Source organism: Myotis yumanensis, unplaced genomic scaffold (genome assembly GCF_028538775.1).
Source record: "Myotis yumanensis isolate MYYU_CA2020_CCGP unplaced genomic scaffold, mMyoYum1.0.hap1 SCAF_14, whole genome shotgun sequence".
Lineage (NCBI taxonomy): Eukaryota > Metazoa > Chordata > Mammalia > Chiroptera > Vespertilionidae > Myotis > Myotis yumanensis.
In genome coordinates, this window is record NW_027223765.1 from 29703753 (window position 1) to 29717434 (window position 13682).

Here is a 13682-nt window from a genome sequence, read left to right on the forward strand (position 1 = left end):
TCCAGGGAGTGTGTGTGGAGGGTGGGGCGGGGGGCGGTGAGGCGTCAGGGGGGGGGCGGAAAGGAGGAGTGACTGCAAATGGGCACAGTTCCTTGGGGAGGGGGTTATGAAAATGTTCTGGAAATTGATCATGGTGAGGGTTGCGCAACTTTTGGGAATGCACTACAAACCACTAAATTGAGTAAAGGGTGGAATTTTATGGTATGCGAATTGTACCTTTATTTTTAAAAGAGGGAAAATGACGCCCGTGGAGGAGTTAGCGGAACCGAAACAATGAAACGGAGCGTGAGTGTCGCCTGTCCCAGCCGCGTCCCAATGAACGAACTTTGAGCCCAGGCATGGTGCACCCGGAGGGAAGGGCGGCCCTGGAGGCAGGATCCAGAAGACACACGCCCCGGGATTCTCGGGGAACCGGCGAGGGTGGCGATCCCGGTCGCCGAGGACCGGGGCGGCTCAGAAGTTGGCCGGGCGGAGCGGAGATTTAAAGGTCGGAGCGCAGAGGCCCTTAAAGGGGCCGGACGAATTCCCTTTCTGCGTCCGCCTTAAAGCCTGCTTCGCGGCACCGCGCGTCGGACCCGGGTAAGTGCGCGGGGCCGCGGGGGAGGCGGCAGCGCCGGCCTGTGCTGTGGTCAGGCTCGCGCGCCCTGCCGGGGCCGGGGGAGTCCGCACCGGAGGCTGGCACTTCGCGGGCCGCGCGGGCGGGCGCCGGGGTGCAGGCGGGCCCGGCGGGGTCGCCGCTGGGGGCCGGCTCCCCCCGCGCCCAGCCGCGCTCTATTTTTAGCAGCGCTGTTGCAATATAAGGAATGCGCCGCGCGGCAGGCGCTCGGGGCGCGCTCGGGCGGCGCGGTCGCTTTAAGGAGGCGCCGGGGTGGGGACTGGCCAGAGCCGCCGGCGGGCCGGCGGGCCAGCAGCCGTCAGTCCGGCTGGAGCATGAAGGAGGCGACCTGAGGCCGGAGCCCCGCCAGGGCTGGAGCGTGCGGTGAGTGGTCGGGGCAGGCGGGGACCCGCGGGGAGGAGAGGGGAAGGGGCCCGGCCGCGCGGCCCCCGGTCCGGGCGGGCGCTTTGTTCCGGGGCTGGAGGTGTGGCCGCCCCCGGCCGGGCCGCGCGCTCCTAGCTGCGTGCGCTCCGGGGCTGACGCCGAGTGGCTTTGGGCCCCCACCCCAGGCTCCCGAATAACGGTGTGCGATCGTGAAATCGGCCAAGAGTGAGACTCCGGTGGGGAGGGCCTGGCCGCCGCCCCCAAAGCCTCTGTTGTGATAACCGCACTTGGGTTCCTTGTTTGCCCCGGCGAGACCCCGCGGGGTGGTGGGTAGCGGGGCTGGGGTGCGGTGGGGTGGGGATGGGGAGGGGTGGGGTGGGGGGGGCGCTTTCTCCCCTTCTAAAATGGCGTTGACGAGCGCTGGGATCCGCGGGAGGAGTTGTCAGATCCAGCTGAATAACAAACAGCACCTTCTTCATCAACAAGCCTTCCCTGCGCGCGGGGCTCTGCTCACAGGTCGGGCTGGGCTCATTCATTGACCAGACCTGGCTGGGGCGCCCACCGTGGGTGTGTGTGTGGGGGGGGGGGGGGGCAGTGCCAGCTGCTGCTCGCGGGGAAGGACCGGGAGCAATGAGCCACAGCTCAGCGTGGTCGGTCCTGGGCTCCGGGAAGCTTAGGGTTTCTGGGAGCAGACAGTGTGGAAGGTCCGCGAGGGCCTCCTAGAGGAGTTGATGCCTGGCAGGAGCCTGGGCACTGGACGCCCAGTTAGCCTGTGGCCGGACCCGAGGTCTGTGCTGGCCGCGTCTGGAGAGGTGGACAAGAGCCACTCTCATCGTGGCCCTGGTCACAGAGCTCGGGGCTGGAATGGTTCCTGCCGCTCCAGGACCCAGCTCTGCCCCTGGACCTGACGGAGAGGGTGACCGACAAGGCTCAGACTTGTGGCGGCAAAAGAGTGACCTTCCTGGCAGCGGGAGTGATGAGGAGATCTGACTGGGAAGACCCTGAGGCTCTGCTGACAGAGCAGCCATCAGGGCACACGCAGCCCAGACAGGGACGTGCTTGCTCATCATCTGAGGAGACTCCTTCAGAAAGGTTTTATTATCACCCACATAGGCGGGTGTGTGTGTGTGTGTGTGTGTGTGTGTGAACTGGGGCTCAAAGGGCCCATCACATGCCCACCATCCTGTCTGGGATCAGGCTTTGAGCAGGCAGCGGGGAGGGTCCAGCTGTCCTGGGCTCGAAGGCTCCAGGTGCAGCCTGTGTTACACTTTTGCTCTATGGCCATCCCCTGGTGAGTTGGAGTGTGGGGTGGTGAGCTGTTTGTATTAATAACCGACACGTGTCAGGGGCTTCACTGTGAACAATGCACTTTCACGGAGACAGTTCTTAGACTTTCTCCTGCTCTTCTGAAGGAAGAACCTCGAGCTGGCTCACATTTTGTAAGTCTCCTAATTTCCTGTAAATTGCATGTCCCTGCTGACCGGGGTTGAATATGTTTCAGGCCACAGCTTTTACCCATGGTCTGTTCTCGCGGTCCAGCGGCCAGTCGGCCGGAGTCTCCGTCTGTGGTTGACGGTGTCGTTTGTCCTTTCCCTGCCAGGGCAGGAGGTGTGGGGCTTTGATGCTCTGGGGTTTTCAAAGCGGCAGGGTCTGCCAGCCTCTTTCTGGGGAGGGGGGCCGGGGCCCTTGCGGAGCCCTGTGAGGCAATCCACAGCCTCCCGGAGTTGCCAGCTTTGCTCCGGCATCAGGCAGCTTGTATTTTTCCACAACTCCTGTTTTCATCTGCATAAGACATTTTTGTGACGGGTATAACTTTTATTTTATTATTGGCTCTAGCCGCAGATGTTTCATGCTTTCAGCGATCTGAGCTGCCTATAAAGTGACAAGTGTGTGATCCCTGGGGTTGCTTCCCGGGCGCCAGTGATCCTGGAACCAGGGGGAACCGCTGGGCTCCGATGGACTGAACCAGCTCCCGGGCGGCTGGCTCTGACATCAGTCAGAATCACATGTTGGCCAGCCTGCTGGATCGAGCGCGTTCTCAGGGAAGTGCGACCTCCATTTTATATTCCACATCTGGTGTAATCATGGTTCTACCCATGAAATGCCCCCCGATGGAGGGTGCCTCCCTGCAAGCGATTGAAAACATACCTGCTCAGGGGCATGGCGTCGTTTATACAACCCATACGCACGGGAACCAAGTGGGAGCACCTTCCTGTGCAAAGCGGGAATGTCCTCAGGTGTCCGCAGGGTGTGCACGGAGTTCCAGGCCCAGGGCAGGCATCTGGCTGGCTGGGAGGCACAGTTACCTTCGTCTGGGGAGGAGAAAGAGGAAGGAGCTGGGGGAGCGCCCTTTGGCAGGTGCCCATTCTCTAGACTCAACCTTCCTAATGCCGCGACCCTTTAATACAGTTCTTCATGTTGTGGTGACCCCCAACCGTAAAATTATTTTCGTTGCTACTTCATAACTGTAATTTTGCTACTGTTATGAATCGTGATGTAAGTATCTGATATGCAGGATGTATTTAGGTGACCCCTGTGAAAGGGTAGTTCAACCCCCAAAGAGGTCGCAACCCACAGGTTGAGAACCGCTGCTCTAGAGGCTGAGCATTGAGAGGAATTCTGTTGGTGGGCGCTGAGGCCTTGCCAACCCTCGTACGAGTCTTGGGTGATGTCACTGGGCCCTATGGTACTGGGTCAGTGGGGATGCTTTTGGCTGCAAATAATAAAACCCAAGTACTGGTGGGTTAAGCAGACTTTAGATCTCCCAAAGATGCTCTCAGCTCACATGAGGTCTCTATAAACAGGGATTGGGATGGTTGTTAGTGCCACTTCCAGCAAGTTCTTGCATGGAACAGGCAGCCAAGTAGGCTGAGGGTCTGAGGTACAGAGCAGTGGATTTTACTTTCTTGGGCCACAGCCTCTTAACCATGCCAGGGAGAAGCCCAGAGAAAAGTTGCTCAGATGTACAAAGTTGGGCATACAGTTCCGAGGCTTCATGGATCTTCTGAAAACGAGGGCTGGGTCACAGTTAGAGCCCCTGGTCTAAGCCATGTTACTTCAGTGGTGTTTACCTAGGACAGTGGTCGGCAAACCGCGGCTCTCGAGCCACATGCGGCTCTTTGGCCCCTTGAGTGTGGCTCTTCCACAAAATATCACGTACAGGTGCGTACGTACAGTGCGATTGAAACTTCGTGGCCCATGCGCAGAAGACGGTATTTTGTGGAAGAGCCACACTCAAGGGGCCAAAGAGCCGCATGTGGCTCGCGAGCCGCGGTTTGCCAAGCCGTAGTTTGCCGACCACTGACCTAGGACTTACGGTGTCCCTCTGCCTTCCGGCCAGGCCAGCATGCCTTCGTGTTAGAGGCAGTGACAAGAATGGAAACAGAGTGGACGGTTGTCAGTTCTCAGCCTGAGCTGAAGTCTATGCAGCCCGCCAGCGGGTCTGTCTTGCGGAACTGACCATAGAGCCAGCGGTGCTGCCGCCGCCTCATGCTTCAGACAGCCACGGTTGCACTTCTTGGTACCTGCCACGCATTCCCTGTGCCCGTCTCCACTCTTCTGGGTAGCGTTCCTGCTGCCTGTGATGAGGTTGTCCTGCCTATTCTCAGAGACTCCACCCCCTGGCCCTCCTTGGCCTGGCCCCCACCACTGAGCCCCTAGGCCCTTTTAACCTGTTAGCATGACCCGAGGCAGCCTTCTGCAGCCATCTCTCTGCAGGGGTCCTAAGTAGCCATGTCCTTTAGTACTCATTGTCCTTCAGTATTCTTGGTGGCTTACTCAGAGAGGCCTGCTGATGGCCAATGGCCAAATGACAGTGTGGGTCATTACCGGTTGTTGACGTGACATCCTGGGTCTCATCAAAAGAGCCTGGCATGTGCCTATCTAAATTTACACCTAATGTTTTGCTAATGAGGTTTTGGGGAGCACTGGGGAAGGTTTTGGGGAGCACCAGGAAAGGATTTGGCTGTGCAGCATGCAGGAGGGTGGGGTGGGCAGTTGCGAGCTCTGAGCTCTGGTTCCGTGCCTCTGTGACTATCTGTAGGGCCTCGGGTGGGTCCCGTGCTGCAGGGGCCCAGGCACCATCTGTGACTTCTCGGCGGAGCCCTCGGGGTTGTCATGGGGATTAGATGAAATACACAGATGAGAGCATGCTTGGGAAACCAGAAAGGGTTATAAAAATGAAGAGCATTATCAGCATTCAGGCAGCCTTCAGATAACAAGCTGATAGCCCCGGCGGGGCCCCCTGGAGCCTGTGTGCACTGGATTCAGACCCAGAGAGCATATTTCTCCGTGGTGAGCGCCGTGATCTTAGGTGGGTCACACACAGCTTTTATTAGTTAGAGACGTGTTTACACTTACAAAAAATGCAGGCATCACCTCAAGCCTTTTTTTTTTTTTTTTAATGGATATTTAGCTCCGACTAAGGCTAAAGGAAGATTTTTAAGTGACCTCTTGAGTTCAGGCTGCGAAACCTTCAGCAGGGGAGGCCTCCCTGCAGTGCAGCCTGTGGGCTTCAGCTGGACCCTTCTAGACGCAGGGAGCTTGTTGTCCAAGTCGGGCCCCTCCATCCGGGGGGCTGTCACCCTTGCAAAGTCTTTTCCTTCCTCACGCGAGCGGTCCCCCTGGATCTGTCCCACACAAACCTGTGACAACCATGCTTTCCTCCAGCACCGGCAGCTCCACTTTCGTCAACTGCTCCTCAAACGGCGGGGTTTAAAGACAGCCTCTCTGTATGTCCGCCCGCTCCGCCCTCCCTCCTTCCCTCCCCACCCTTCCTCCTTCCCGTCTTTCCTGCAACAAAGAAGACTCATGGGCCAGGCTCTCTCTATTCGCCATTTTATTTTATAATTTTACCATTAGCCTTTTACAGATGAGGAAACTGAGGCCCAGGGAGGCTAAGCAGGCCACCCACAGCCCCAGCCGGAGAGAGGAGGCCGGAAGGACCCTGCTTGGTCCCACAGCAGGTGCTCCTGTCACCCAGTACTGCTCCCAGCACTGGAGAACCCAAAGCCGCACGTCCCTTCTCTCCTGCTGCTCACGGGACATGTCCTGGGGCCTGGCCACATGTAATCAGCGAAGCGTGGAGCAGAGGTCTCCGGAGAGAAAGGAGGGAGCACAGGACGTAGGCGGCAGCAGAAGCCACAGAGGTGCCGGCGTGGCTGCTGGCAGAGGCGGAGAGAGGACCCCGATGACAGTGGGTTTCCCTGACACTCACTTATCTTTTTTTAAAATTCTCACCTGAGGATATGTTTTCATTGATTTTAGGGGGGGGGGGGGGGAGTGAGGGAGAGAGAGAAAGAAACATTGATGTGAGAGAGAAGCATCGATCTGCTGCTTCCCCCACACACCCCAACCAGATCGTATCGCACACCCCAGGTATGTGCCCTGACAGAGAATCAAACCCTCAACCATTTGGTGTACGGGACAACACTCCAACCTACTGAGCCACCCGGCCAGGGCTGTCACTAATCGTACAGTCCATCACGAGCCCCTAAATCATTTGTGCACTTGGTATATTTTTTGAGTTTTAAAAAATAAAAAGCAAAGCCATAAGGGATCGTATAATAAATACCATCTACCTATTGCCCACGTGGCCCTTTTCATTGCTGGTGTAGGACCTAAAACACACCCCTCGTCTTCGGTGTGGGGGTCCTCAGCCTGCGGCGGCTTTCGGAGCCTGGCTCCGGGGTTCCCACGTGCCGGCTCTTTCAGCTCAGATCCTCAGCTGGGTCAATGAAAACCCCTCCTGGTTTGTCCATGGAGGTTGTTGCTGGATCCTTTCGCTGCCTCTGGCCACGCTGGGAGGAGCCGCAGGGGAGGAGGATGAGTATGCATTTTTGGATTTAACCCTTTTCAGAAAAGTGGATTTACTCTCAGAGAACATCTGCCTTCACCCTGTGGGCTCAGGCCAGACCGCAGAGCGTAATGTAGCGGCAGCTGCGCAAACAGAACTGTCGTTTACACGGTGGGTGTGTATATTTGGAAAAGAGAGAGAATAAACATGATTTTCATTTTATAATTAGATGACAACGATTCGATGAGCAGCTCACTTACAAGGTCTTTAACAAAATACAGTTTCTATTCTAAAGTATTGGAGTAGAAACATTAAAGGAAGGAAGTCTGCAGTCCAACCTAGAACCTTTCTAATCCCTAACTTCACCTTTCCATGTTTCCCTTTCCTCAGCCTTCCCAGAAAGAGGGTGCCTGGCCCCTGGTCCGGGGGGAGGGCGAGGGCGAGGTGGCTCCCCAGCCGCAGAGGGTGCGAGCGCTCCATGACAGCAGGAGACGTTTCTCACCCAACTGCTCACACCTTCTGCTTTCCACCCCCGGCTGCCTCCACGCCGGAGCTGATGCCATCCCGCTCGCGTGGGGCTGGAGCTTGGGTTAGAGCAGCTAGCAGAGCAGTGCTTTTAAAAGCTGGGCAGGGACGATGCGAATGCTTCTGGAAAAGCCGTCCACACGCCCCATCTGCAGGGAGTCAGGCACCATCAGGAGCAAAGATCTGAACTGATTGCACAGTAAAACACTAGGGACCTGAGGTGGCCCCCTCGTTCTCTTTATTAAGTGGTAAGAAGGAGTGGAAATGTTTTCTGTCCCTGCCTGTGTCCCCCTCCCTCCCTCGGATGGGGATGCTGCAAAGCCAGCGAGGGCTGGGGCCCGAAGACCTTGAGAGAACCTGCTTTGTTGGGGTTTGTCTCCCCATAGAAGTGATCAGGGACTGTACCAGTGAAGGCAGTTAAACATATTAGAAAACCAATTCATTTGACTACACACAAATATGCATGCATGTTATGTGTACACACCTACTCTTTCCCAAATATTGATGGTTTTGGTTATTTCTTAAACTCCTCCCATTATTTCTAACCATCTCTCCTTTGGCTCCAGCCTTAACATCTCTCACTTAGATCACTTAACATCTCTCAATAGCATTGGAACGGCTTCTCTATCGCTAATTTAAAAGTAACTTTAAATTTACTGATCTTAGAGAGAGAGGAAGGGAGAGGGAGGGAGGGAGGGAGGGAGAGAGAGAGAGAGAGAGATCGGTTTGTTGCTCCCCTTATCCATGCATTCGTTGGCTGATTCCTGTGTGTGCCCTGACTGGGGATCGGACCCATCACCTTGGCACATCGGGACGATGCTCCAACCAAACGAACTACCCGGCCAGGGCGCTCTATCTCTAATTTAACCCGCCCCCCGCCCCCCATCTATCCTAAAGTTAACCAAAATGAAGTATCTCAAAATCAGATCTGAGCATTTTATTCCCTTGCTGATAGACCCTTTCGTAAGTAGGAAGGGGCTAGTCCAGCCGTGGGCAAACTTTTTGACTCGAGGGCCACGATGGGTTCTTAAACTGGACCGGAGGGCCCGAACAAAAGCATGGATGGAGTGTTTGTGTGAACTAATATAAATTCAAAGTAAACATCATTACATAAAAGGGTACGGGTTTTGTTTTTTTTTTAGTTTTATTCATTTCAAACGGGCCAGATCCGGCCCGCGGGCCATAGTTTGCCCACGGCTGGGCTAGTCCTACCACATATTAAAATACACTACAAAACTGGAGGAATGCTCGTTGTGTTGCTCTGCATAGGAATCAACAGGCCAATGAACCAGAAGAGTGTCTCCCGAAGTCTGCCAAACCTTTTATTTGCAATGAGGCTGCAGGCCCACTTTTTTTTTTTTCCACCCAGTTCCCACCCCACCCCACCCCATGCCCTTACCCCCACCCCCACTGTCCTCGTCCTTAGGTGTACGATTTTTGGCCAGTCTCTTCCCGCACCCCCCACACCCCTTCCCCCTGAGAACTGTCAGTCCACTCCCTTTCTATGCCCCTGATTCTATTATATTCACCAGTTAATTCTGTTCATCAGATTTTTTATTCACTTGATTTTTAGATTCACTTGTTGATAGATATGTATTTGTTGTCACTTTGTTGTTCATAATTTGTATCTTTACCTTTTTCTTCTTCTTCCCCTTCTTAAAGAATACCTTTCAGCATTTCATATAATCCTGGTTTGGTGGTGATGGACTCCTTTAGCTTTTCCTTATCTGTGAAGCTCTTGATCTGACCTTCAATTCTAAATGATAGTTTTGCTGGGTAGAGTATGCAGGCCCACTTTTTAAAGGAAAGTTCTGTTTTTAAAAAACCTGCTCTACCTACTGTGTGTTAGGCTGCCCCTCGTGTACCAGGGACCCAGACGAAAAGTGAAAGTGTCCGTAGGCAGTGGAGCTGCGTGGAGGTTGCTGAAGGTGTGGTGGGGTTGGGAGGCCTCGGCCCCTCGCCTCCCCAAAGCATTCTATGATCGTTTCAAAAGCAAAGTTAATTTTCATTCAGTGTAAGGATTTTCGTTTTATCGTTTCAATTTTCAACATAGCTTCTTGAAAATCTCCCTTTTTAGATAACCCACAGATTCAGCCCTTACATTCTCACTCCAGTGGAAGCGAGGTCCCAAGGAAGAGATGGAGGCAAACCCATCTTTCCTGGCGAGGACCATTCTCTCACAAGCAGGCTCAGCAGCCCGAAATAGCCTGTCATGCTCTTCTTTCAATGGCTGCTTTATTGGAGCCGGAGATGATGGGAAAGGGTGGAGCCGCTGTCCCGAAGCCTTGGGGCATCTATGGGGGGAAAAACATGACTTGTATGAGATGTGTCTTCCCAGCCATCCCTCCACACCCACATTCCTCAGGTCCAGAGGCTTGGGAGCACAGCTGGGACGGCCTCCTGCCCCTCACACCCAGGCCCTTCGTTTCCTGCGAAGGAAGCCAGGCCCCAGGTGTCCTGGTGGCACTCCGGGGAGCTAAGGGCAGCTGGCATCAGAGCCTTCGCACCCACCCCCCTCCCTGACCCCCAAACCCACCCTCCCGAAGCGGACAGCGGCCCGAGTCCACTTCTCTGGGACTGGGTGGGTGTTTCCTGCATGTTTGAGATTTCACGGAGGAAATCAAAATAAAGAAACAAAGCCTTTGTTTTACTTCTGGACTCCAACTGGGGCCGGCTGGAGGCATGGATAGGGGGAGCAGGAGCAGGTCACTTGGCACTTTAACAAAATAACCGTTCTAACAAAGCGTGTAACAGGGGCTTTTTCTGTTGGGGTTGGTGTGAGTAGGGTAGCTGGGCGGAGGGCTGGGTGGGCCTCTGTGTGGCAGGAGTGGGCCCCAGGCAGGGGTCTGGGCCCACCAGCAGGGCTGCAGAACTGGCAGCCAGAGGGGCCGTAGGGAGCCCTCAGTCCGTCCTTCCTTCCTCAGCAGACCCACAGGAAAGTGGGCCGGGACATGGGCGTGAGCTCCAATTTCTGCCCTCGCTGTGGTGTCTGTAACCTTGGGCTAGTCCCCCATGCTGTGAGCCTCCTTTGCCATGTTTATGACAGGGGCCAGATGTCCCAGCCACCTGTCCCTCTTTTTGCTCTAGCCCAGTTATATGGGGTCCGGCCCCAGCCCACACTTGTGGAACTGGGGAGGTGGTTCCCCCAATATTTCTTCGTTCTTCCCAAAGGATTTCTCCTTGTAGAAGTGCTCTGAGTATATTATTTAAAAAAAAAAAAAAAAAATTAGTCAAGCATTGACAAAATCTGCAGTATTTCTAGGGGTTTCGGGTGGGGCCTGTGCCCGCTGGCCGCCTGGCCTCGGCAGGGTCAGCTGCCGCGCTTTGCATGCGCACAGTAGTCATTGGCTTCCTCATTTCCTGAGCTTCACCAAGCAACGAGGCTGTTGTCTGTAACAGCTTCCACCACGTGTAGAAAGGGGTCGCCCACTGCTCAGAACAGGGCAGAAGTTAAGCTCCTCAGACAGCGCCTTTCCTGCTCACGCCCTTGGAGAATTTCTCGCTGGCTGGCTGTCTCCTCAAGCTCCGTTGACTGCCGTTTTCCAGGGGCCAATTTTCCTGGACAGTATCCCCAGAACTTCTGAAAACTCCAATTTTCCATTACTTTTGACTGCAGAGCAATAATGACAGCTATTTAGACTAGGCTGTAGGCCTGTCCTTTTATATCTGAAAAGAGCCATTAAAGGACTTGGCTAAAGCCCTGGCTGATTTGGTTCAGTGGACAGAGCGTCGGCCTGCGGACTGAAGGGTCCCGGGTTCAATGCGTGCCCAGGTTGCTGGCTCGATCCCCAGTAGGGGGCATGCAGGAGGCAGCCGATCAATGTTTCTCTCTCATCATTGAAGTTTATCTCTCTCTCTCCCTCTCCCCCTCCCTCTCTGAAATCAATCAATCTATCTATCTATCTATCTATCTAATCTTTTTTTAAAAAAAGGACTTGCCTAAACAGGAGTTCTGCACCCCAGTCCCACACCTTTACCCGCAGTAGGAACCAGCAAGAGCGCTGGGGATCAGCTTTTCCCTTTATCTGCACTCCTGAGACAAGCCAGCACGGGCTGCGGGTCGCGATTATTCCTCTGTCGTCAGAAGTAAAATGTGCTTCCTGTTGAGCCCTGGGGTGGCCCAGCAGTAATGCTTCGTCCAGCTGAGTGGCTGGGCCTCCCGGTGGAGTGGCTGTCTTTCCCTCCCCCCGCCCCCCCCCTTCTCCTAAGCAGTTCGGGACAATCAGAAAACACCGCTCCATGCGGCCCGGGCACCCCTCTGGCCAGTGTGGCGGAGGGGGGACTTTGACAGGAGTTCCTACAACACAATGAGAATAATAATAGCAAGCACCTCATGTGCCAGGTGCTGTTCTAAGTACTTGCTTATAGTAGCTCATTCTGTCCTTAAAACAGCTCTGAGAGGTGGGTACTGTTCTTAGCCGGTGAGGAAGCTGAGGCACAAAGGGGTTGAGCCATGTGCCTAAGGTTGCACGCCCAGCAGAAGGTCAAATGCTCTGATTCATGACCTTTTAGGAAGTGCTGTATGTAAGCCCTGGCCAAGTGGCTCGGTGGTTGAAGGTTTCAAGTTCCATTCACGGTCAGGGCACATACTAGGCTGGGGGTTTGATCCCCGGGGGGGGGGGTGGGGGGGGGGGCGGGTGCAGGTCTGCCCACTCTGCTGTTTGCCCCCTCTCTGCCATCCAGGGCTAGTCGTCCAGCCTGGCCAGGCTGCTTAAGAGAGCAGGAAAAATGCAGCAGCTGTTGAGAGCTTGGGGAGAGAGAGGTAAAAAGTGGCCTTCCCGCGGAGTGGGCTTAAATCAGAGTTTAAATCAGTCATTCCACCCCACCTTCAGGCCGGTGCAACCCTCCAGAGCCAGGCAGCGCCCCCCCCCCCCGCCCCCCCCCCCCCGCCCCCCCAGGCCGGTTTTACAGCCTCTGCAGAGGAAAATCCCCCGCCGCCCCAGGCGGCTCATTGCCATGCCCTCCTCGTGTTCAGGAAGTTTCCCTGATTTTGCTCCTGCTGGGCTCTCAAGGTCTGATGACTCTTTTAACGTGGAGATGAATTGGCTGGCCCCACCTCAGGATAGAAGCTGGGCCGGTTTCTTCTAGTTGTGGGTCAAACATAAAAATGGTCACGTTTTTCATTTATGGTGTTTAACAGTTTGAATATAAACGAAGGAAACACATCAAAGCAGCAGCCACTTGTGAAGGTGCCTGCCTGCCCTCCCCCTCCCTGGCTCCGACGCACTCCACTCCGAGAGGCTGTGCCCGCCCCTAACGGCAGCTGGACTGGAAAGTCTCCCTCGGGCTGAGGAGTCCAGATGCTGCCCAGGGTTGGTTCCACTTCCTCGAACCTCACACCTCTTCGGGGCCAAAGCCGGGCCGGGCCCAGGCAGTGCGAGCAGTGGCCTGCCTGGGAGTGGCCAGGGCCCTGGGTGTGTGCCTGCTTGGGGCACGCTCCGGGCAGACGGGGTAGCAGGAGCCCTGTGGGCTGGGGCACCCCGGGCAGTGATCTGTTTGGCTTAGATCATGTGTAAAGCTTTTTCACTGGTAGCCAACATTAAAAAATCAGTCTCACACACAAAGTCAGATTTCTGGCCCTGGCCGGTTTGGCTCTGTGGATAGAACATCGGCCTTCAGAATGAAGGGTCCCAGGTTCGATTCCGGTCCAGGGCATGTACCTTCATTGCAGGCTCCTCTCTGACCCAGGCCCTGGTCGGGGCATGTGCAGGAGGCAACCAATTGATGTGTTTCTCTCACATTGATGTTTCTTTCTGTCTTTTCCTCTCTCTTCCACTCTCCCTAAAAAATAAATCAATGGAAAAATATCCTCGAGTGAGGATTAACAACAACAAAAAAAAAAAGTAGACTCTCTGTTAACCCTGTAGCTCAGGGGTCCTCAAACTTTTTAAACAGGGGGCCAGTTCACTGTCCCTCAGACCATTGGAGGGCCAGACTATAGTTTAAAAAAAAACTCTGAACAAATTCCTATGCACACTGCACATATCTTATTTTGAAGTAAAAAAACAAAACGGGAACAAATACAATATTTGTATTTGCATGTGGCCCGCGGGCTGTAGTCTGAGGACCCCTGCTGTAGCTGATATGCTCACGTTGCAGCAGTTAACTGGTGGGAGTAGCCGTGGTCTCCTGTTAGCCACAAGCCCCACCTTTCCCTATTGCCTATACCTGCCCTCCTCTCATGTATCGGCCTGGCCTCTGCCAACACGTGAGTTCAGGACGCCCATTTGTTTCCTGAGTCCCCCTTTCTGCTGCTGCAGGGTGAAGCGGTGGAGATCGTGGCCAGCAGCACTTGGGTGCTGGAGTTTACCCACAGTCAGCCCAGACAAGAAGCATCCATCTGACATGGGGGGCTGCTGATGCCCAGGGATGCTTGCCTCTGGC

At 55.0% G+C, this 13682-nt stretch overlaps 1 protein-coding gene across 2 annotated transcripts in view; it reads left to right on the forward strand.

Moving 5' to 3' along the window:
• Positions 1-415: 415 nt before the first annotated feature.
• The window catches only part of MRAS (muscle RAS oncogene homolog), a 44366-nt gene continuing 31099 nt past the window's right edge, over positions 416-13682 (forward strand). The window contains exon 1 of one of the 2 annotated variants that reach the window (XM_070433491.1): positions 416-579. The gene's annotated coding sequence lies outside the window, so the exon portion shown is untranslated. Of the gene's footprint in view, positions 580-876; positions 980-13682 lie in introns of those variants that run through there. The other variant, XM_070433489.1, reaches the window with a different exon arrangement.